Genomic DNA, 25,431 nt, shown 5'->3' on the forward strand with positions numbered 1-25,431 from the left:
ATTTTCTCATAGGTATGGAGGCTAGAAGTTAGAGATCGAGGAGTCTTCAGGGTTGGTTTCTTCTGAGGCCCCTCTCCTTGTCCTGCAGGTGGCCATGTACTCCCTGTGTCCTCACATGGTTTTCCCTCTGCAGCCATCTGTGTCCAAATTTCCACTTCTTATAGGGACGCTAGTCATGTTGGATTAGGACTCACTCTAATTACCTCTTTAAAAACGCTGTCTCCAAATACAGTCACATTTTGAGGTACTGGAGGATTAAGACTTCAACATATAAATCTGGCAGAGACACAGATCAGCTTGTAACAGTGACCATAACTGTACCAGAGATAACAAAGAGGACCAAGATTTGCAGAGAAGAAATTTACCGTTGCTATCAAAGAAGTTAATGTACATACTCTACAAATGAAAGAGGAGTATTAAAATATTTATATTGGAAAGACAAATTTATGTACTGAAGTTTACCACAAGTATAGCATGGTGTAAAAGAGAAAACTGAGCAATTGTTAGATGAGTTTACCAGTGCAGACACTAGATCCTAATAATAAAATTGGGTCAAAATTATTTGGATAGTTGACTAAACTTTATATTGAATGTTATACAGTGACCCCAACCTAAATTCTGTACTTACTATAGGAATAAGTATAGCCCTCCTAGATTAAGAACACGGACATTGGACAGTCTCTTGGTTTACACAAATCACACTTTTGCCACTTACCAGCTTTGCAAGTTTTCTGTACCTCAATTTTCTCATTTGTAAAATGGGAGTAATTAACGGCATAATTTTCAAAGTCAAATATGCATTATATGCAAAACGTTTATAATACCTGGCTGATAATGGTTTGGATTTGTGTCCCCACCCAAATCTCATGTTGAATTGTAATCCCCAATGTTGAAAGAGAGTCCTGGTAGGAGGTGATTGGATCATGGGGGAGGATTTCCCCCTTGCTGTTCTCATGATAGTGAGCGAGTTCTCACAATATCTGGTTGTTCAAAGGTGTGTAGCACCTCCCCCTTCACTGTCTTCCTCCTGCTCTGGCCACGTAAGATAAGCCTCCTTCCTCATCACCTTCCGTCATGATTGTAAGTTTCCTGAGGCCTCCCTAGCCATGATCACTGTACAGCCTGTGGAACCATAAGCCAAATAAACCTCCTTTTTTTTTTTTAAATAAATTGCCCAGTCTCAGGAAGTTCTTTATAGCAATGAGAGAGTGGACTAATACAGAAAATTGGTACTGGGAGTTGGGCATTGCTATAAAGATACCTCAAAATGTGGAAGTAGCTGTGGAACTCTTTAATGGGCAGAGGTTGGAACAGTTTGAAGAGCAAAGAAGAGGACGGGAAGATGAGGGGAGGTTTGGAACTTCCTAGAGACCTGTTAAAAATGCTGGTAGTGATATAAACAATGAAGTCCAGGCTGTGGTGGTCTCAGCTGGAAATGAAGAACTTATTGGGAACTGGAGCAAAGGTCACTCTTGCTATGCTTTAGCAGAGAGACTGGTGGCATTGTGCCACTGCTCTAGGAATCTGTGGAACTTTGAACTTGAGAAAGATGATTTAGGGTTTCTGGCAGAAGAAATTTCTAATCAGCAAAGCATTCGAGATGTGGTTTGGCTGCTTCTAACAGAATGGGCTCATATGTGTGAGCAAAGAGATTATCTGAAACTGAAACTTATATTTAAAAGGAAGAAGAGCGTAAGAGTCTGGAAAATTTGCAGCCTGACCATGTGCTAGAAAAGAAAAAAAAAAAATTTGTTTGCAGGGGAAATTCATGCCAGCTGCAGAAATTTGCATAAGTAAGGAGGAGCTGAATGTTTATAGTCAAGACAATGGGGAAAATGCCTCAAAGGCATTTCAGAGAACTTCAAGACAGCTCCTCCCAATACAAGTCCAGAGGCCTAGGAGGGAAGAGTGATTCTGTGGGCCAGGCCCAAGACTCCATTACTCTGTGCAGCCTAAGGACTCTGCTTCTTGTATCCCCACTGCTTCAACTCTAGCCATGGCTAAAAGGGCCCCAGATATGTCTCAGGCTGCTGCTCCAGAGGGTGCAAGCCTTAAGCCTTGGCTTCCACGTGGTGTTAAGCCTGTGGTACACAGAAGCCAAGAGTTGAGGCTTAGCAGCCTCCACCTAGATTTCAGAAGATGTATGGGAACACCTGGATGTTCAGGCAGAAGTTCAGCTGCAAGGGCAGAGCCCTCGTGGAGAACCTCTACTGGGGCAGTACAGAGAGGAAATGTGGGATTTGAGCCCTCACACAGAGTCCCCACTGGGCCACTCCCTAGTGGAGCTGTGAGAAGAGGGCCACTGTCCTCCAGACCCCAAAATGGTATATCCACCAATAGCTTGCACCATGCACCTGGAAAAGCCACTGGCACTCAACGCCAGTCCATAAAAGCAGCTGAGGGAGCTGTACCCTGCACAGCTACAGGGGTAGAGTTGCCCAAGGCCTTGGGAGCCCACCCTTTGCATTAGTGTGGCCTGCATGTGCAACATGGACTCAAAGGGGATTATTTTGGAGCTTTGAGATTTAATTACAGCCCTGCTGGGTTTCAGACTTACATGGGGCCTGTAGCCCCTTTGTTTTGGCTGATTTCTCCTTTTTGGAATGGGTGTATTTACCCAATACCTGTATCCCCATTGTATCTTGGAAGTAACTAACTTGTTTTTTATTTTACAGGCTCATAGGTGGAAGGGGCTTGCCTTGTCTTGGATGAGACTTCAGAATGTGGGCTTCTGAGTTAATGCTGAAATGAGTTAAGATTTGGGGACTGTTGAGAAGGGATGATTATATTTTGCAATGAGAAAGACAATATTGGGAAGAGCCAGGGGCAGAATGATATGGTTTGGCTCTGTCACTACCCAAATCTCATGTCAAATTGTAATCCCCATGTGTCAGGGGAGGGGCCTGGTGGGAAGAGATTGGATCATGGGGGCAGATTTTCCCTTACTGTTCTTGTGATAGTGAGTGAGATCTCTCACGATATCTGCTTGTTTAAAAGCGTGTAGCTCTTCCCCCTTTGCTCTCTTCCTCCTGCTCTGGCAATGTAGGACATGCCTGCTTCCTTTTCGCTTTCCTCCATGATTCTAAGTTTCATAAGGCCTCTTTAGCCATGCTTCCTGTACACTCTGTGCAACTGTGAGCCAATTAAACCTCTTTGCTTTATAAATTACCTAGTCTCAGGAAGTTCTTTATAGCAATGCAAGAATGGACTAATACATGGGCATTCACTAAACACTCAACAAATCGTGGTTATTACTACCTAAAACAAACTAAATTCCTTCAGAAGTTGTAAACATCCAATATATTTTATTCTTTTTAATTTCCCATCCAACACATTTCCATGACTAATTGCAGTATTTTCCTACCATTTCAAAGATTTTTCTCCCAACCTTCCCCTCATGTTCTTTATTTACCCTAAATGATCCTGGGCATTTGCTACTTTCTCATTCTAGTGCCTTCCTCATTCACAGCTGTCTTCACATGTATAGATACATAATCATTAGTAACCTCTTCCTTTCTTCCCTAAATTTTTAAAACTCTCCTCAGTTACCTCAGGAAATTCCTTCTTGATCTCTGGTTCCAATTTTAAAGAGTCAAGATCCAGTTATATTTTGAAATAACCTTTTAATATTACACGAATTTTATGGGAATAATTCTAAAGGTGAACACTAGATGGCAACATTTTTAAATTTTGCTGTTCTAAAACCGTGTCTGATAGATGGCAAATGCTGAGCGCTTCCAAATAGGAGTATATAGTTCTTTAGTTTCTTAAACAATTTTTCCTTCTAGTTTTTAAACATCAAATAAGCTTTTAGATCTCTCCATAAAGGAACTGTATGGTGTTTAATTCTTAAAAATAAAGTATTTCTTTTTTATATCTTATATAATACCTTTTTATATCTTATGTAATCCCTTTTTATATCTTATATAATCTTTCTAAAATATTTTCTAATTTTATTTTTTCCTTAAAATAACAAATCTAAGCTGTATCTATTTATTAATTGTGCCATATTCTGTTTAAGGTATTTTCAGTAGTTTAGTTCTTTGAAATAATAAGTTTTTATTTAATTTTACAGACAGCTAGAGATGATATTTTATATAATATATATAACAGAGGTATACATACTTTTTCCTTTCCTCATGTGTTTTCTCATGGAAATTTGAGCTCAGAGACTAAAAATAACAGGTGAGAATTTCCTGTCATGAGGATGAGGAAGAGTAGGGGTGTAGTTTCTACGAAAAAGTAATTGTTTTGCAAATCTTCTAATTTTCCTTAGGAAGTGAAAATGTGAACTGGGATTTCATTCCTGGTAAAAATGTAAAATTCTTTAAATAAAAATATACCTTATTATAAAAATATATTTTACATTAAGGAGCTTTTAATACAAAACATCACTTAGGACTCCAAGACCAAAATGGACAAAAAATAGGAACAATAAAGAAGACATGCAAAAAGCTAATTACCACATGAAAAGGTTAAAAATCACTAGCAGTTTTACAAAGCAAGAATCAAATGCTCTTTTGCCTTTAAGTTTAGCAAAAATAAAAACAATGTTTGCTGTCTTCCCCTCCCCTTTATCAGACTGAATATTCAAAATATTGTAGTAACAGCCTGAGTTCAAATCCCAGCTCAGAATTCTACCTATCTATCTGGACTTGGTCTAATTTTTTTACTTCTCTCCACTACAGTTTCCTAATCTGTAAAACAGGACTAATCAGCAAAATGAGGATTAAATATGTTAATCTATGTAAAGTTTAAAAAAGGGTACCTGGGCCGGGCATGGTGGCTACGCCTGTAATCCTAGCACTTTGGGAGGCCGAGGTGGGCATATCACAAAGTCAAGAGATCGAGACCATCATGGCCAACATGGTGAAACCCTGTCTCCACTAAAAAATACAAAAATTAGCTGGGTGTGGTGGTGGGCACCTGTAATCCCAGCTACTTGGGAGGCTGAGGCAGGAGAATCGCTTGAACCTGGGAGGTGGAGGTTGCAGTGAGCCAAGATTGCGCCACTGCACTCCAGCGACAGAGCGAGACTCCGTCTTCAAAAAAAGAAAAAGTACCTGGTTGGCATGATGATATTTTGAATACACTGAGTTAAAGAGAATATATTATTAATTTTGTAAGAATACCTGGCATATATGTGTTTACCTAATATATGTACCAGTTATATTAGCATTGTATAAATATTACATAGTATAAATATTATAATTTTATTCCAGTGGTGGATTGGGTATAGAATGTTTAAAAAAATAAACAACAGAACTATAAAGATAAGTAGACAAAAAAGTCTACAGAAATATTATTAGAAAAAGAAACAGAAGGACCTTCTAGAAATGTAACTGTTTAATTTTTAATCAATAAACAGATTAAACAGGTTTTAAAGGTATTTAGAAATAAACTGAGCATCAATAATATTCATAATCATAAATAAACTTAACTCACTGTTAAATGGTTGATTGTCCAGTTGTATTTAAAAAATCCAACTAAATACTGTTTAGAATATGGGGACATAAAACATAAGGACATAGTAAAAAGTTAGTAAAAAGATATACCTGACAGATATTAACCAAAAGAAATCTTGATGGAATATTAGTATTGAAACAAGTTTATGACCAAAAATATAAAAACAAAAACAAATCACCCCAAAACACTATTAAGGAAAACTAAGTTCACCAAGAAGCTTTAATGATTTCAGTTTTGTATGTGCTTGATAAAAGAGCCTTAAAAATATAGAGCAATAATTGATAGAATTACAGGAAGAAATGGACAAATCTACCATATAATGGAAGATTTCAATATTCATTCACTCATCTTATTCAACAACTATTTTTGAGTGTCTGCATGCTAGGGACTCTTCTACTCACTGGGAAGAAAACATAAAAATCCTTACCTTTTTGAAGCCTAGATTATAATGGAAGGAGAGAGAAAATATATACAAATACTTAAATACAGTATAACCTTATGGAAATATATCCAGGATAACAGAAATTCTAAAACTATAAAATGGATGTTTCGCTCCCATCCACCACTCTGTCCTACATGTAGAACAGATAGGGAGGAGGAATAATGCTTTTGTTCTGAGGTTGGGGGATGGAATAGGGTACATAATAGATAGGGCAGCCAGGCAGCAAACTAGCACAAAATCCACAGGAGAAGTGGAGTTCGAATCCCGCTTGCTCAGTAATTGCCCCATTCAATATTCCCAAACTGGGCCAACAAAATTTGCACTATCTAGCTAGGAATTTCCTGGAATCATTACTGCTTTCCTGACGTCCAGTCAACTACAGGCCCGGAATCAATCCCATCAATATTTAGGTTGGAGTGGACAATCACCGCCGGGTGGTGCCAAACTGCTAGGACCAGGATTGATTTGCACAGTGAAGCAATATCTCCAGGACTGTGCACTCTCCTACTCATTTTATTAATTTCCCGCTGAAAAACAAGAAAAATAAATCAAAGATGAAAGGTTGGAAAGGAAGACAAAGGACTTCATTATTTTACAAATGATGCAATAGTGTATACAAAAATTCCAAAAGACAACCTATTAGAAGCAGTAAGTTTACCATATCATTGCTATGCAAAATTCAGCTGCATTTCTATAAAAATCTAACAAGTACTCAGTAAACATTTCTATAGCATAACAAGCACAAAGAAAATTTAATGTAAAAAGAGATTCCATTTAAATAGCTCAAAAATAGAATACCTAAAATTAATTTAATAAATAATAATAAAGCCTGTACAGAAACGTTATGAAACGTTATTAAAATACACTCAGATCTAAATAGGCTGTGTTCATGGAAAGGAAAACTCAATTTTTTTCAAAGTCAGTTCTCCTCAAATTGATCAAGAGAGCTAATATAATCACAATCAAAATATCAATAGAAGTTTTGTGAAACATGACAATTTCAACATAATTCTGAAATTTATGGAAAAGCAAGAATATCCATGGCATGCCTCAATTAAAAATGGAAACTTGGCCAACAAGATATTGAAACTAATGATGAAGCCATAATAATTCAGATAGTATTTTGGCATAGGGAAAAACCAAATGACCAACTGAACGAAAGAGAGAACCCAGAAAGACCAAAGAATATATGGAAACTTGATATATAACAGATGGCAATGGTGATCAATAAGAAAAGTTTATACTAAGATTAAACAGATAAATTTCTATTTATAATAAATAAATAGGGAAAAAATCTTTCTACCTAAGAGTAAAATCTTATGTAGATGGAAAGATGAAGGTAGAAAATCACCATTTGGCAATCATCATAGTAATAACTGATTCAGACAAAATTGCCAACCAATGCCAAAACCAGTGGGTTGCAATTTGGTAAACAACAGAGTAGTTACATCCTCTCAAACTACTTCTACTTAAATTACTTTATTACAAAGAAGAAAAAACAGCACTATTAGAGTGAATAAACCTTGAAGACATCACCTTAACCAAGTAATCAAAGTTGACAATATCAAAATTGGAAAAAACTGATATTTTATTATTTCTGTTGTGTTGTATGGGAAAGAACACAACCTCATCTATATAGTATTCCTGATAAAAAATGGATAACCTAAATGCAATCATGACGAAACATCCCATGAAGAAAACGTACATTCAAGGACATCCTACAAAATAATTGGTCTGAACCGTTAAAAAATGTCAAGGTCAAGAAATATAAAGATAGACTTAGGAACTGTTCCAGATTAAGGGAAACAAAAGGGACATGACAACTAAATGTAATACGGGATCCTGGATTGGATCCTGTACCAGGGGAGGAGGAGAAGGAAGGGTAGAACAGGGTGGCTATAAAGGATATTTTTATTAGGACTATTTTATTAGGACAACTGAAGAAATTTTAAAATAAATTATAGACTAGGTATAGTATTACATTAGTGTTAAATTTTCTAATTTTGATAATTGAATATTCTCATTCTTAGAAAACATATGCTCAAGTATTTAGGCAATGAGATGTCATATCTGCAACTTATTCTCAAATGGTTCAAACAACAAAACATGCATAAAAAGAGATAACAAGAAAGCAAATTTGGCAAGTGATAATAATTGAATCTGGTGAATGGTGTACAGGAAATTTTGCAATGTTCTTGAAACTTTCCTGTGCTTTACATTATTTTTAAAATTAAAAGCTAAACAATAGCAAGCGAATGGTAAATAAAAAACTGAAAACAGTGGTTACCTCAGAAAGTTGGGGAAGGCCGCAGAGTGAGAGAAGGGAGAAAAACATAGGTAAGTGCAACAGTGCTGGTTATATTCTAGTTTCTACATTAGAAGACGGAATTTTGAACATTCATTGTGTTATTTAGCTTTAATTATCTGTGTGGTCAGCCCTCCATATTCATGGGTTCTGCATCCCTGGAGTCAACTGACTACAGATTGAAAAATATTTAAAAACATACAAACTAAAACAACAATAAAAATAACACAAATTTTTAAAACAATACAGTAAAATGACTATTTACATAGTATTCAAACTGTACTGGTTACTATAAGTAACCTAGAGATGATTTAAATTATGCAAGAGAATATTCACAGGTGAAATGCAAATACTATACCATTTTATGTAAGGAACCCAAACATCCACAGATTTGGGTATCCCAGGGGATTCTGGAATCAATTCCCTGTGGATACTGAGGGCTGATTGTACATTATACATTATATTTTTGTGTATGTATCAAATATTATATTTTAAAAGAATAAAGGGAAAAAAGGATAATGAGGCATGAATCGAATATGTCTGATGAGCTGTATGAAGGCATGAGCTGTATGCCCTTGAGTATGTTTCTTTTTCTCTCTGAAGTTCTGGTTCATCACCTACAAAAAAAAAGGGAATAAAAAGGTCTATTGTGTTGTTTTGTGTAAAATGTTTGGCAGCAAGTGCTCATTAGATGGTAGCTGTTGTTATTTTCTCTGATAGGGCAGAGATAAAGGCAGAATACCCACAATGATAGGCTTGATAAAAGTGATGAAGGTTTGGAATGTTCTTCATCACCAATTGGTAAGGAAGTTTCCTAGGGAGTAAAACTGAGCCAGTGTTGGGAATGAAATAGATAGAGAGTCAATGAGCTTTATATATTTTTTTTCTCAGCTGCACTCCATAGTCTGGAAGAAAGACTTGGAAACAAAACCTCAGATATTTATATTGAAAGGTCTTAAGGAAGGTCAACAAAGCAGAAGGGGCTGCAGAGAATGAGGCAAGTGCAGCTGCTCAGGGGATTCTGCCTGGGCAGCAAGCTTTCTCTTATCTAAAATGTTGGGAAAGGAGACACTATTTAGGGGAAGTCAAAGATATAAAGTGAGCTGATAATTTAGTAGATTAACTAGAGACTGTGCATGAAAGAATGCCTAACAGAATAATAGTTTTCCAGTACAGAATACGTGAATTCATTTCTAATTTATACATGAAATAAAAAAAAATTCTTTTTAAATTTTGTATTTCCATAGGTTTCTGGAAAACATGTGGTATTTGGTTATATGAGTAAGTGCTTCAGTGGTGATTTGTGGGATTTCAGTGCACCCATCACCTGAGCAGTATACACTGAACCTAATTTGTAGTCTTTTATCCCTCACCTCTCTCCCACACTTTCCCCCAAATCCCCAAAGTCCATCGTATCATTCTTATGCCTTTGTATCCTGGTAGCTTAGCTCTCACTTATGAGTGACAACATACGATGTTTGTTTTCCATTCCTGAGTTACTTCACTTAGAATGATAGTCTCCAGTTCCATCCAGGTTGTTGTAAATGCCATTAATTCATTCCTTTTTATGGCTGAGTAGTATTCCATGATATATACATATACACCACAATTTCCTTATCCAATCATTAATTGATGGGTGTTTGGGCTGGTTCCATATTTTTGCAATTGCAGTGTGGAGATTCCTTAAAAAAAACTAAAAGTAGAATTACCATTTGATCCAGGAATCTCACTACTGTGTGTCTACCCAGAGAAAAAGAAGTCATTATACAAAAAATCATTCTTACATGATATATGTACAACTAGCTTGTACAATTTCACCTATAGTTTACCGGTTTTTATGTACCAACATCCCTAAACAAACTTTAAAAACTCAATTAAATATATATTGAGCAGCCAGTTTGTTCAAGGACAGCTTCACTATAAGGTATATAATAAAAGAACTGTTATAAGTCAATGATTGAGTGAAATTTTAATTTTTCAGTGTCAACTGCTTTATAGGAATGAGCATATACACACAGCTAACTTAAGCCCACCATGCATGAAACTGAACTCAAAAAGTATGAAAAGTAGAGCAAATTTAATGATGTTTATACATCACTAAGAGTCAATTCAGTGAAAAAATTAAATAACATCAATTGTTTGGTATCCAAAACTTGAAACTTTTTCTATGTAAACAGTATGTAGAGACAATCTATCTCTCTAAAATAATAGAAATATTGCCAAAGTACTATACTATACTAGTTGTTGGTATGTGGGAAATTGTTTTGGTTACTTGTTTCTGTGTTTAATTTCGTGAATATTAATTATTTATATTTTACATCAACTATTTATCATTATCTTATTTTTATATCAATATGGTACTTTTCTTCAGAGACAAGGTCTCACTATGTCACCCAGTCTGAGGTTGAGTGGTGCAATCATAGCTCACTGTAACCTTCACTCCTGGTTTCAAGCAATCCTCTCACCTCAGCCTCCCAAGTAGCTAGGCTACAGGTATGGGTCATTATGCCCAGCTAATTTTTTATTTTTATTTTTTGTAAAGACAGAGTCTTGTTATATTGCCCAGGCTGGTCTCAAACGCCTGGCCTCAAGCAATCCTTTGGCCCTGACCTTCCAAAATGTTGGGATTATAGGCATGAGCCAATTTACCCAGCCCAACATGAACATATTAATTAACACAATATTATCTATCCTTTCTCCTTTCCTTGCTTCCTGTACTAAATGCAGACAACATCAGAGATGAAGGCAGATATTCAAGTGGAGGATTTTAAAAGAAATTCACTATAAAATTCTGGGAGTTACAGGTACAAGAACTAGTAAGCTAACTATTGTCTTGTTTTTACTCTGACAGCTTTGCTACAGTCACTGTGTTCTCCACAAATAGAACGATATAGAGAAGTTATGACAACTAAAGTGAATTTCCTGAGAAATGTAATTTTGGAGAAATTGAAGGATTTAGGAGGAGATGATACTCACAGAGACATAGCAATGTTGCATTTGAACTGATGTAACAAACTGATTATGAAGAGGCATAGTGGAAGAAAGGGATATTCAGGGGAACAATAAAAAGTCATCTGTGACCAACTAAAAATCCCATGTTCAAAATAGCTCAAAGAATCAAAATGCTACTCTTATTTTAATCACTATGTTTTGAAAAAAAAGATAATGTCTTAATTCATTACTTATATTTCTGCCAAAATTATCTTTGAAAAAAATTTCTTAATAGAAAAAGAAAAGAAAAAGATAATGCCACAGGATTATTTAAATAGAAATGGAGATTTCTGATTTGACCTGGTGAAATTGAATAGATGTATCACTTCTATTCTCTCCTGAATGCCTATTAATATGACAATCATAATATTTAAAACATATAGGCCTAAAAGAATCAAAATTACAGGAGAGAAGACACAGGGGGTCAGGAAACATCAATGTATTTTGGAGGATGGAAAGCTTGATTACTCAGGGGAATAGAGGAAGCTGAATCTGTTTCTTTAGAAGGAGGAAACAGAACCAAGCTGCAAAGGCTCAAGAATTGGGTTTTGCAGAAAGGGAGTACAAAGCCCAGGTCTGGAATTAAGAGAATCATTGGAAATTCTGTGTAAGAGGTGGTTAGACCCTGAAAAGCCTCAACATCCCCTTCCAAATTCTCAGACTTGAGATTTATTCCTTACAGAACATGAATCACAAAGAATTTAGGCTTACAGACAACGGGAACAGAAAGATTCAAGAGGAGATATGGGACTGAAAATAGGTGGATTAAGTGGAATCTATATATTTACCAGAGAAACACACCCCCAATCCCTGCCAGCCCTCATTCCCTGTCCCCAAATACCCGCAGCCAGACACACACACATCCCAGGGACAAGACTTTGAGAAACTTTCAAGACAGAAACTGAATGACCCCTGAGAATATGCTACAGATTCAAAGCCATTTTCAGGCATGTAAATTCTCAAATAGGGAGAAAATCAGTAAAGAAGAAGCTAGAATTCTGGAAACATGGGCTTCCACAGAGAAGACAGCTGAGGAGATTTCCCAGGAAAATATCAAAAGAAAGTGCCAGAGTAACGAAGCATAAAATGGAACTACAAGCCAACCAGTCAAGATTGGAGCAGGAGAGTAAAGATTTCTGGAAATAAATTCAAAATGGCACTCAGATTATCTGACAAGCATTGGAATATGTGAAATCGTATTTAGAAGACAAGTGAATGAATAATTGACAAAATTATTGACTCCAGGGGAAAGGAAAGGAAACATAATTATGTCACACTACTAGTTTCAGCAATGAAACTGTAGTAGAAATTATACACACATAACTAGTAGTAGAAACTAGTAGTAGAAACCAGTAGTAGAAATTATACACACATAATTTTATATACAAAGCATTCTACTATTTACCCTGTGTGTTACAAACATTTTCACATTTAAAACTTCCTTTAAGCTTAATATTTTAGTATTTATGCAATAATGTATCTATTAATATCATATAACTAATCTATTATAGCACCATAATTATTTCATTTGTGTCTCTATTATTAGTCATTTAAATTTCTTTTTACTTGTTTTAGTAGGTTCGGGCAAATAGGCACTTTTATGCACTGGGAATACTTAAATTCCCTGACCTGGCAAATTTACTTCTAGAATCTATCCTTGAGAAGCAATTATAGAAGTGTGTAAATTATATATGTCATATTGCTCTTTGATGAATTATCAAATAGGAGAAATTGGCAATGATCTAAATTACCAACAATAGGGTAATTACCAAATAAATTTTGATTTACTACATAACACAGTATATGGTCACTTAAAACATGAGTTAGATCTGTTTGGGCTGCCTTGGAGAATAATCCATGACAAATTGATGAATGATGGGATGGGAATGGAAATATAAGTCTTTGGTAAATTAATAGAGCCCATTTTTTGTGGGAAAAATACTATATGTGTGTATTTATAATAAATATATACATAGATGTTTGTACAGACATAAAAAAAATCTAGAAAAATATATAATAAACTCTTGATAATGGTTATCCTTAGGAAGTAAGATTAGGCTGGGCAGGAGAGAAACTTTTATTTTGTATTTTTCAGCATTATTTGAATTACCATAAGCATATATTACTTTGATTATTTTTGAAAAACATAGATAAATACAGACAATCTAAATAGAACTTACGAGGTAATTACATCTTCAAAGATGGTCCACCCTAGTAGCTTTTTAAAATTGCTCCTGATCAAACAGGAGACTCACCAGTCCCATCAGTCCTCCTTATTTAAAGGAAAATGAAGAGAGCCCAATTTTCTCTGGAGTTGAACGCATTCTGGATTACCAGTATTTTCATTAGGCAAATGAAAGTCAGCTTTCTATTTTGATATGTTATCACTCCAAGGGAGAGACTGAACCAGGTCAATCAAATAATGTTTTCTGGGACTGAACAAGATCAATCAAAAACTTTGGGCCTTCTCAGTTTTGCCCTTCTCAGAGTCCTTAAGGGTTTTACAAATAGGCAAAAGTCTCTATGAATACTCAAAATCATCTAGAATTGTCAACTTCAGACTTTCTTTTTCCAACTCTTTTAGCTTATAGAAATTAGAGTGCAAAAGTGCATAATCAAATTTCTGATTATTAATACTTTTAGCTGAATTTTAGTTTAGAAAAATATGGACCAGGTTAAATGAAACTATGCCACAGGGTTTCTCAGTTTTAGTACTATTGACATTTTGAGCAGGATAATTCTTTGTTGTAGTGGGTTGTCCCTAAACTGTATCCACTGGATGCCAGTAGCCAACATCTCCCTCCAGCTGTGGCAACCAAAAAATACCTTCTGACATTGCCAAATATCCCTGGAGAACAATATCAGCCTCAGTTGGAAAGTGATATAATTGGAATAGTGTTCAGCCACTAAAACAAATGGATTAGTTCTATGTATATTGATAGAAACAATTTCAAAGTAGTAAGTGAAATATGAAAGGTACAAAACGGTGTGTAGAGCATGCCAATAATGTAGTAATTAAAACCCTGGGCTTTAAAGCCAAACCACCTGGAATGAAATCCTAGCTCTTCCAGGCTGGGCGCGGTGGTGCACGTCTGTAGTCCCAGCACTTTGGGAGGCTGAGGCAGGTGGATCATTTGAGGTCAGGAATTCAAGACCAGCCTGGCCAACATGGTGAAACCCCATCTTTACTAAAAACACAAAAATTAGCCAGGCATGGTGGTACATGCCTGTAGTCCCAGCTACTCAGGAGGCTGGGGCAGGAGAATAGCTTGAACCTGGAGGCAGAGGTTGCAGTGAGCCGAGATCACACCACTGCACTCCAGCCTGGGCAATAGAGCGAGACTCCATCTTAAAAAAAAAAAAAAAAGAGAAAGAAAAGAAATCCTAGCTCTTCCAAACCAGCTGTGTGATGATAGGCAATTTACTTATCTTCTCTGTCTCTAGAATTTTTTTATTTCTAAAAGTCCTATCATGGGATTAAGATTAAGTACATATCATATAGTTAGTGGCAGGGTTAAATGTGATGATATATAGAAAGTGCTTAGAACAGTGTCTGGCATAAATGTTATGATTTGTGATCATCATCACCACCATTTGTGAAAATATGAGATTACAGAATATGTCTGGAAAGACATATAAGGAAACTGGTGACAGTGATTTCCTCTGGGCAAGGGTGTGGCTAACGGTACTGGGGAAACTTACTTTATCCTGGATGCTCTTTGGAGTGTTTTGAATTTTTCTAGTATTGCCTATTCAAACATTTTACAAAGATAATTTAGTTTTAAAAGGCTTTATAAACATGTTAGATTCCTACCTGATATTTTTTAAAAGGTACATCAAAACTTCGGAGTAGCTATTTTTCCTCTGTTGCTAACAAAATCAAAATCTGCTTGTTGGTAGGTAACCGAGTGACATCCAAATTATGCCATTTCTTTTTATTCCTGGAGATAGGGTAAATAGTACAGAGGAGCTTCATTCATTTCCAGTTACTTTAGAATAATAATAGTTTTAGCTGAACTTTGGTTAACCATTTTACTTTATATTGAATTCAATGTTCACAAAAAGAGGAGAGTAAAGTAGCAAATAGCTCAAAATAATGTGTAACCTTATAATGTGATTTTTTTACTTACTTTTGAACACAAGTTGTCTCACCAGCATAAATATCCATACTAGAATTACAGTAGTGAGGCATTAGAATTAAATTTAATAAGTAATGGCAGCAATTTAACAGAACACATTCTAATAGTGATAGGACTGCACTCATTTGAAAATGTTTACAACTGAAAGCCCACTTCAGTGAAATATGAAATAGAATAACCTATTATCTTCTATTATCAGGGTTTCTGATCCAGGATTTAGGGAGCTTAGAAGTGGCTACCCTATCCTAACAATAAGCAGAAAGCTGAACAAACTGAAAATCAACTCTTCTTAGATCCATCAGAAAAGGGAGATCACAGAGCATAAATGGCTCCCAAAATTGGAGAGTCAGGGATATACACAGAACCACAACTTACCAGAGCAAAAACCCACAAGCAGAAACCTCGGCGGGAACCAGTGCAGGGATGACATGATCACCTATGTAGACAATCCGAAAGAATCAACAAACTCCTAGAACTAGTAAACAATTATACTAAGGTTTCAAGACACAAAGTTAATATACAAAAGTCAATGCTTTCCTACATACCAGCAAGGAACAAATGAAAGTCGAAGTTAAAAACACATTACCATTTACAATAGCACTCCCAAAAATGAAATACTAAAGTATAAATTTAACAATATATGTACAAGATCTATATGAGGGAAACTAAAATTCTAATAAAAGATACAAAAGAGGGATTAAATAAATGGAGAGATATTCCACGTTCATGGTTAGGAAGATTCAATATTATTTAGTTGTCAGTTCTGCCCAACTTGATCTATAGACCCTAATCCAGATCAAAATCTCATCAAGTTATTTTGTGGATATCAACAAGCTGATTCTAAAGTTTACATGGAGAAGCAAAAGAGCCAGAATAAACAACTCAACATTGAAGAACAAAGTCATAGAACTGACACAAACTGACTTCAAGACTTAACATAAAGCTACAATAACCAAGACAGTGTGGTATTGACAAAAGAATAGAAAAATAGATCAATGGAACAGGTCCAGAGAGCCCAGAAGTAGACCCACATAAATACTGTTAACTGATCTTTGTCGAAGAAGCAAAGGCAATACAATATAGCAAAGATAGTCTTTTCAACAAATGGTGCTGGAACGACTAGACATCCACATGCAGAAATATTAATCCAGATTTATACTTTGGACCCTTCACAAAAATTAACTGAAATGGGTCCTAGACTACATGTAAAATGCAAAGCTATAAAATTCCTAAAAGTAACGTAGGAGAAAATATAGATTACCTTGGTTTTGGACATGACTATTTAAATACAGATTGTACCAAAGGCACAATCTGTGAAAGAAATAATTGATAAGCTGGACTTCATTATAATTTAAAAAAACTTCTTCTCTATGAAAGACAACGTCAAGAAAATAAAAAGACAAGCCACAGACGGGGAGTGATTATTTGAAAAATATACATCTGATAAAGAACTATTATCTAAAGTATACAAATAACTCTTAAAACTTAACAATAAGAAAATGAACAAACCAATTTTTTAAAGGGGCAAAAACCTGAATACGCACCTCACCAAACAAGATACAGATGGCAAGTAAGCATATAAGATATACAGATGGCAAGTAAGCATATAAGATATACAGATGGCAAGTAAACATATGAAAAGATGCTCCACATCATATGTTATTAGGGAATTGCAAATTAAAACAACAGTGAGATACTACTACATGCTTATTTGCCAAAATTCAAAACACTGACAGCACCAAATGCTGGGAAGGATATGGAGCAATAAGAATTCTCATTCATTGCTTGTGGGAATATAAAATCGTACAGCCACTTTTCAAGAAAGCTTAGTAATTTCTTTAAAAATTAACCCTACTCTTACCATATAATCCAGCAATCACACTCCTTGATATTTACCCAAATGAACATAAAACATATGTCCACACAAAAACCTGCATACAGATGTTTATATCAGCTTAAGTTATAATTGCCAAAATTTAGAAGCTTCCAAGACACCCCTCAATATGTGACTGGGTAGATGAACTCTGTTACATCCAAATAATGGAATATTATTCAGCACTTAAAAGAAATGAGCAATCAAGTCATAAAAAGACTTGGAGAAGACTTAGATGCATATTAATAGTGAAAGAGGCCAATCTGAAAGGCTACATATTGTATGATTTCAACTATATGAATTCTGGAAAAGGCAAAAGTATGGAGATAGTGAAAGGATCAGTGGTTGGTGAGGGAGGGATGGATGAATAGGTGGAAGAGCACAGAGGATTTTTAGGAAGTGAAACCATTCTGTATGGTACTGCAATGGTGGATACATACCATTACAATTTGTCAAAACCTAGAATATACGGCACCAAGAGTGAACGCTAGAATGAACTGCGGACTTGGGGATAATGATGTGTAAATATAGGTTGATCAGTTGTAAGAAATGTAGCACTGGGGAGCAGGATGTTGATAGCGGGGAGGTTGTGCATGTATGGGGCATAGGGATACATGGAAACTTCTGCTCAATTTTTCTGTGATCCTAAAACTGCTCTGAAAAATAAAGTTTGTTAATTAAAGAAAGAAACCTAAAAAAGATAATATAGGTACATTTACCCAGAGACACATACAACTCTATGTTTAAATAAATGTGTACTTTTGATGTAAAAATTAAACTTGTCTTTCCTGACTCAAGGACAAGGAGATCTCTAAAGGAACTTGTGTTAGTCTGTTTTCACAATGCTGATAAAGACATACATGAGACTGGGCAATTTACAAAAGCTGACTTACAAAAGTTCAACGTGGCTGGGGAGGCCTCACAATCATGGCGGAAGGCAAGGAGGAGCAAGTCATGTCTTACATGGGTGGCAGCAGGCAAAAAGAGAGCTTGTGCAGGGAAACTCCCATTTTTAAAACCATCAGATCTTGTAAGACTCATTCACTATCGTGAGAACAGAGTGGGAAAGACCCACCCCTGTAATTCAATCACCTCCCACTGGGTTCCTCCCACAACAAGTGGGAATTGTGGGAGTTACAATTCAAGATGAGATTTGGGTGGGGACACAGCCAAACCATATTAGAACTTCTCTGAAATATCTTTATAATAGACAGAAATAAGGAAAGATAGATTATAGAAAGGGTAGGAGAAAAAGGGAAAGAAAAGAGAAGAAAAAGTGGAAAGAGACCACATAGATTAAGAAGATGAAGTACACATTTTCTCTGAAACATTAAGAGAAAAAAATATGTATATATACATACACACATACATTTCAATGTAAAGGTTATAAGTTAAGCCTGCCTGTGAAATTAGTTCTACTTACACTACTAGGATTTTCTTAATTGATCGTTCCTTTTCTCCATCCACAACCCAGCTCTAGGTATCTTAATCCTATCCTTCTTCTATAACTTGTTCCTTATGCAACTTAATATAGTTGGAGTAAGGTGAGGAGAGAGAAAAGAAAAGAATACTACCCACTCCTCCATCCCTAGAAAGGGAACTTTAAAGTTCAACTCCCTTGGCCCTGCTCAAGTTCAGGTTACAAGACTTAAGGGAGGTCTGGTTAGACTGAAAGTAAACAGCATCACGGCAGGTCACTGCATCAATATCCTTCCCAGGATGTCAGGGGACTAAGCCTCCAGGTAGCTAATCTTTGGGGTTTTGCTTTGAGCTGAATACCAGTTTCACAGAAATACAAAGAATCACTATGTTGCTGCCAATAAGCATGTGACTGGTTGAATACTGAAAATGAAGTTTGTCCTTTTTAATTGTAGAAAAGCAGTCCACCATAAGCTTCCTGTACTCCCACATGTCTTGCTAAGTGAGCCAAAATTGCAGTCTTGACTATACTCGCCCCATCCCTTTTGCCATGAGCCACCTCTCAAGATTGATGATGCACCTGGCAATCCTGAACATCAGATAAAGCACTGTAGATCTTGCATTGCACCTGTCTTCTTGCAGACAAAGGAAGGGTTGCTTGCTGCTCTCTAAAAAGCAATGGATTTATTAGGGTTCCCCTCCTGTGGTACACACCCCTGCTGTGCACGCTCTGCCTGGCCTTCTGATCATCCTGTGGGATTTGGGGAACTGGCACGACTCTGGTGATACTTGCATAACTGCTTTAGCTGTGAGTATTGAAGTCCTTTATCTCTGATCCATGAGCCTCATGCATTCTGCCAGCATCGATGAAACTGTGGGAGGCTAACTTATTAGCCAGTAGTTATTTCAGTGGAAACTCCCTTGCTTCCAGCTCTTTTTCATATTTACTTATCTCTGGGGAAAAAAGGTATGTGGGGGTGAGTGGGGAAAGAAAGTAGCTAAAATGGCACTCAGGCATCCAAATAGTCTCCAAAATGGTATAAATCATTAGCTACCTGGTACTGACATGTGGTTAAACAGCTAAATTGTTGTACCTCAATCTAAGCATTTCCAACTCTTCCTCAAATTAGGCCTCTAAAGTGGCCTCTGTCACTGGCTTTACAGGCCTCATAAAATCTCTGTGCAGTATGCACCAGGCATATTTCCAGCATTCTCCCCACCAAATGACCACAGGTCAGTGTTCATACATGGAAACTAAGGAACCCCAGGAGGGTGAAATCACAAGTATATACCTTCTCTCCCACACCATCTTTGGTTGTTTCTCCTGTTCAGGGGCCTGATGGTCCCTCACTACTGGCCTCATGCTACTGAAATATAGAAGGACTGCTGCTACCTTGCAGAAGAACCTTCCATCTTGGACGATCATCCAATCAACACAATAGCTCTGGCAGTGAAAGGGACATCATGACTTAGAAGCTCCAGCTGAGAACACCCTGACAGCTGTCAGAAAGATCCTTCACTACCATAAGGTAGCATCAGCTAGTCCATGTTCTTCTCCTTTCCCTTTCAATCTATGACATTCTGTTTCAGATACACTACAGACAGCATTTAAGTGTCATTGACCTCTTAGAACTTAGTGTCTTTTGTGAAATTCCATTTTTATTCCATTGCTTTGCTTAGCAAAGATCCTGGCTCACAGCACCAAATAAATTGTAACATTTTATTTTAATAACTATTATTATTGTTATTGTCATCTCACTCAGAGGAAAGCTATAGTGTGGTGCCTACACACACATACACACACACACACACACACACACACACACAGAGAGAGAGAGAAACTGAAGTATCCATCTTTAGAATCTGAAATATGAGCTTTTGGATGAGGCTTCAGCTGTAGATAGCACAGCATTCTCAAAACCAAGGATTTCTTTATTTATCTCAAAATTGCCATAAGAAATGCTAGTTGTGCAATATTAACCATCTCCTCCTAAGGGACCATTCTACTAATGCTTAGACATGAAATTTATCTTCCCCATACACATATCTCTACCCATTTTAAAAGCCATTCATTTGGAAGGTCTATTTGATCAATCTAGTTTGTAGCCAAGACACCTTCCTTCAGTCAAAATTTGGAACATGTCTGCCAGGCACAGTGGCTCACGCCTGTAATCCCAACACTTTGAGAGGCCAAGGTGGGTGGGTCGCTTTTAGCTCAGGAGTTCAAGACCAGCCTGGGCAATATGGCAAAAACTGTTTCTACAAAAAAGTGAAAAAAAAAAATTAGCCAGGCATGGTGGCTCATGCCTGTAGTCCCAGCAACTTGTGAGGCCAAGGCTGGAGAATAGCTTGAGTCTGGGAAGCAGAGGTTGCAGTGAGCAGAGATCGTGCCACTGCACTCCAGCCTGGGTGACAGAGTGAGACCCTGTCTCACCAAAAAAAGAAAAAAAAATTGGAACATGTATCCGAGCAGAACTAGATCCAAAAGAATAAATATGAAAAAAACCTTAGTAAAATGACTGATAATAACCCCAAAATCAAGATGAAAGATATACTGTCAAAATTCTATTTATAAAAAAGCACAATAAAAAATGTATACTCCCACCAACATTGTAAAAGCATTCCTTTTTCTCCACAGCCTCACGAGCATCTGGTTTTTTTGTTGTTGTTGTTTTGTGGTTTTTTTTGACTTTTTAGTGATAGCCATTCTGACTAGTGTGAGATGGTAGTATCTCATTGTGGTTTTGATTTGCATTTCGCTAATGATCGATGATGTTGAGCTTTTTTTCATATGAGTGTTGGTCGCATATATGTCTCCTTTTGAGAAGTGTCTGTTCATGTCCTTTGCCCACTTTTCAATGGGGTTGTTTTTTTTCTTGTAAATTTGTTTAAGTCTTCTTTTTGAGAAGTGTCTGTTCATGTCCTTTGCCCATTTTTTAATGGGGTTGGTTTTTTCTAGTAAATTTGTTTAAGTTCCTGGCTGGGCGTGGTGGCTCATGTCCATAATCCCAGCACTTTGGGAGGCCAAGGCAGGTAGATCACCTGAGGCCAGGAGTTCAAGACCAGCCTGGACAACATGGTGAAACCTTGTCTCCACTAAAAATACAAGAAATTAGCCAGGCATGGTGGCAGGCACCTGTAATCCCAACTACTCGGGAGGCTGAGGCAGGAGAATTGCTTGAATCAGGGAGGCAGAGGCTGCAGTGAGCCGAGATCTCACCACTGCACTCCAGCCTGGGCAACAAGAGTGAAACTCCATCTCAAAAAAACATTGTTTAAGTTGCTTATAGATGCTGGATATTAGACCTTTGTCAGATGCATAGCTTGTAAAAATTTTCTCTCATTCCATATGTTGCCTGTTTATTCTGTTGATAATTTATTTTGAGGTGCAGAAGCTCTTTATTCTAATTAGATCCCATTTGTCAATTTTTGTTTTATTGCAATTGCTTTTGGCATATTCATCATGAAATCTTTGCCTGTGCCTGTGTCCTAAATGGCATTGCCTAGGTTGTCTTCCAGGGTTTTTATAGTTTTAGGTTTTACATTTAAGTCTTTAATCCATCTTGAGTTACTTTTTGTTTATGGTGTAAGGAAGGGGTGCAGTTTCAATTTTCTGCATATGGCTAGCCAGTTATTCCAGCACCATTTATTGAATAGGGAATCCTTTCCCCATTACTTGTTTTTGTCAGTTTTGTCAAAGATCAGATAGTTGTAGGTGTGTAGTCTTATTTCTGGGTTCTCTATTCTGTTCCGTTGATCTATGTGTCTGTTCTTGAACCAGTACCAACTGTTTTGGTTACTGTAGCCCTGTAGTGTAGTTTGAAGTTGGGTAGCGTGATGCCTCCAGGTTTGTTCTTTTTGCTTGTGATTGTCTTGACTATACGGGCTCTTTTTGGTTCCATATGAATTTTTAAATAGTCTATACACTATTGGTGGGAGTTCAACCATTGTGAAAGACAGTGTTGCTATTCCTCAAAGACCTAAAGACAGAAATGCCAGTGGACCCAGCAATCCCATTACTGGGTATATACCCAAAGGAATATAAATCATTCTACTACAAAGACAAATGCAGACCAGGCATCGTGGCCCACACCTCTAATCCCAGCACTTCGGGAGTCCAAGGTGGGAGGATCACATGAGGTCAGCCTGACCAATATGGCAAAACCCCATCTCTACTAAAAACAGAGAAATTAGCTGGGTGTGATGGCGTGCCTGTAATTCCAGCTACTTGGGAGGCAGAGACACAAGAATTGCTTGAACCCAGGAGGTGTAGGTTGCAGTGAGCCGAAATAACCCCACTGCACTCCAGCCTGGGCGACAGAGGACAGAGCAAGACTCTGCCTCAAAAAAATAAGTAAATAAATAAAATAATAATAATAAAGGCAAATGCACATGTATGTTCATTGCAGCACTATTCACAATAGAAAAGACATGGAATTAACCTAAATACCCACCAGTGATAGACTGGATAAAGAAAATGTGGTATATATACACCATGGAATATTATGCAGCCATAAAAAAGAAGGAGATCATGTCCTTTGCATGAACATGGATGGAACTGGAGGCCATTATTTTTAGCAAACTAATGCAGGAACAGAAAATCAAATACCATATGTTCTTACTTATAAGTGGGAGCTAAATGATGAGAACACATGGACACAAAGAGGGGAACAGCATACACTGGGGCCTATCGGAAGGAGGAGAGTGGGAGGAGGGAGAGGATTGGGAAAAACAATTAATGTGTACTAGGCTTAGTACCTGAGTTATGAAATCATCTGTACAACAAACTCTCACGACACACATTTGCCTATGTAACAAACCTGAACATGTATCCCCGAACTTAAATAAAAGTAAAAATAAATAAATAAATAAATATTGCCATCAAGGGGGCATTAGGTCTCTCTTGCTCATATCTCCACAGCTAGCACACTTGGTGCATAGCATAAACTCACTGCATATTTTATGGAAGAAGGAAGGGAGGAAGGAAAGAAAAGAGAAGGAGGAAAGGCAGGGAAGGAGGGAGGGGGGAAGAAAGGAAAAAGGGGAGAGGAGGGAAGGAGATAGGAAACAACGAAAGAAAATAAAATAAAGGAGTAAAACAGAAAACCCATAGTCAGGAGTAGAAGACCAACAGTAATATGCCATGATTTCATGTTTGGGAGAACTCTTCTGTTAGCTTCACAGGTAACTTGGTTGTCCTTTTTCTAAATCTACTTGTTTAATTTAATTCATTTAACAAACATGTACAATCACAACAGTTTAAATACATTACAGACCTGCCTCATGGTTTACTTCCCAAAATTTTTCAAGCATTTAGTTCATACACAAACACTAAAAAGTATAAGGGAGAACATAGAATGAAATATAAATTCATGTACACAGGCTTATTCAAAGTTTAGCTTTTAGACTTGTTTACTTCAAAGTATCTCCATGTGTTGATACTGACCAAACAACTGAGTAGTTTGTTAACATAAAAGTGTCATAATCTTAAGAAATAATAAAACCATTATTCTATTTAAGTCATTTTTAAAATTTTTTTGAATTGATTATTTACTGAATAGTGAAATTATAATCACACATGTTAATGAAAAAAGTAATAATAATGTAATAAAATGTAAAAATAAACTCAAAGATGGTAATTATCTTGCTAATTTAACTAAATCCAATTAGAATGAATTTGGGTGACCTAAATGATCTAGTTTGACTGACTAGATTTTCTCTTAATAGTTAACTTTTTTCTTTATACTTGATAAACTTAGTACAAAAATACTCATTTATAATTTAAAGTGACCTATTTATCATGATTTTCCAGTAACACCAATTCCTTCAGAACAAATATTTCCTCAAAATCTTGTGCTTTACTGATAAACTATTTTTATTCACTCGATAAACATTTTCTTTTGTGTATTTTTGTGTGGGACAGCTCTTTATAAACCCCTCAAATTATTTCATTTATTTATCTTACAAGTGGAATCATAACTTTTGCGGCTGTTTTATTTGCTATGGAAAGAATACAGTGTTTTACTACAAAAGCACACCAGGAAGCCCTTTAATTCTGGTACTTCTTACCCTTGAGTTATAAACACAGGCTAGGATTATGGAGGAAAAAGATTAGAAAGCAGTGTTTATCATCTTATCCAAAACTATACCCCAAACTGGCTACAAAAGTAAGTCTTTTTAAAAACATCACACTGAGAACTATGATTTTAAACCCCTTCATTTAACTTTGCTTTGCCTTTGAAGGGTAAAAACTCCTTGAACTTTAAATAGCTTCTAAATGTTGACTCTCCTCTCTCATTGAGTTTTTCAAGTCCACAAGTCACTATTTGTTTGATCCCAAATAGCATTTGCAGGATAGGCCCCTCACTAACTATGCACATGTACTTGCCAACTGCCATTTCTAGAGCTAATTGTGGTACTACTGACCAAAGAGTAAAGTCATAATAACCCCAGTGGGTAGAACAAAGGCTAAAAAAGCAAAACTCTGTTACTTTCCTAGTCCATTTTTCTCGTGTTGAATTCTTAAATATACTAAAAACAGAAGGGGAAGGAGAGGTGACAGGTAGGGGAATTTATTTTATTCTTGGCCTTAAAAATAGGGCAAATGCATATATCAAATCTCATAGGAAGCCTAGGTTATTAGATATTAATGTAATGATAATAAAATTAAAAATGTATTCTGGTATACATTAAAATAAATTTCACAAACATTTGGCCTACGTTAGTGGTTCTCAGCCCTGGCACTGATTAGAATCACCTGGAAAGCTTTTAAGTAACACAAAATGCCTGTGCCCAG

This window comes from Gorilla gorilla, chromosome 3 (genome assembly GCF_029281585.2).
Source record: "Gorilla gorilla gorilla isolate KB3781 chromosome 3, NHGRI_mGorGor1-v2.1_pri, whole genome shotgun sequence".
In the NCBI taxonomy this organism is placed as follows: Eukaryota; Metazoa; Chordata; class Mammalia; order Primates; family Hominidae; genus Gorilla; species Gorilla gorilla.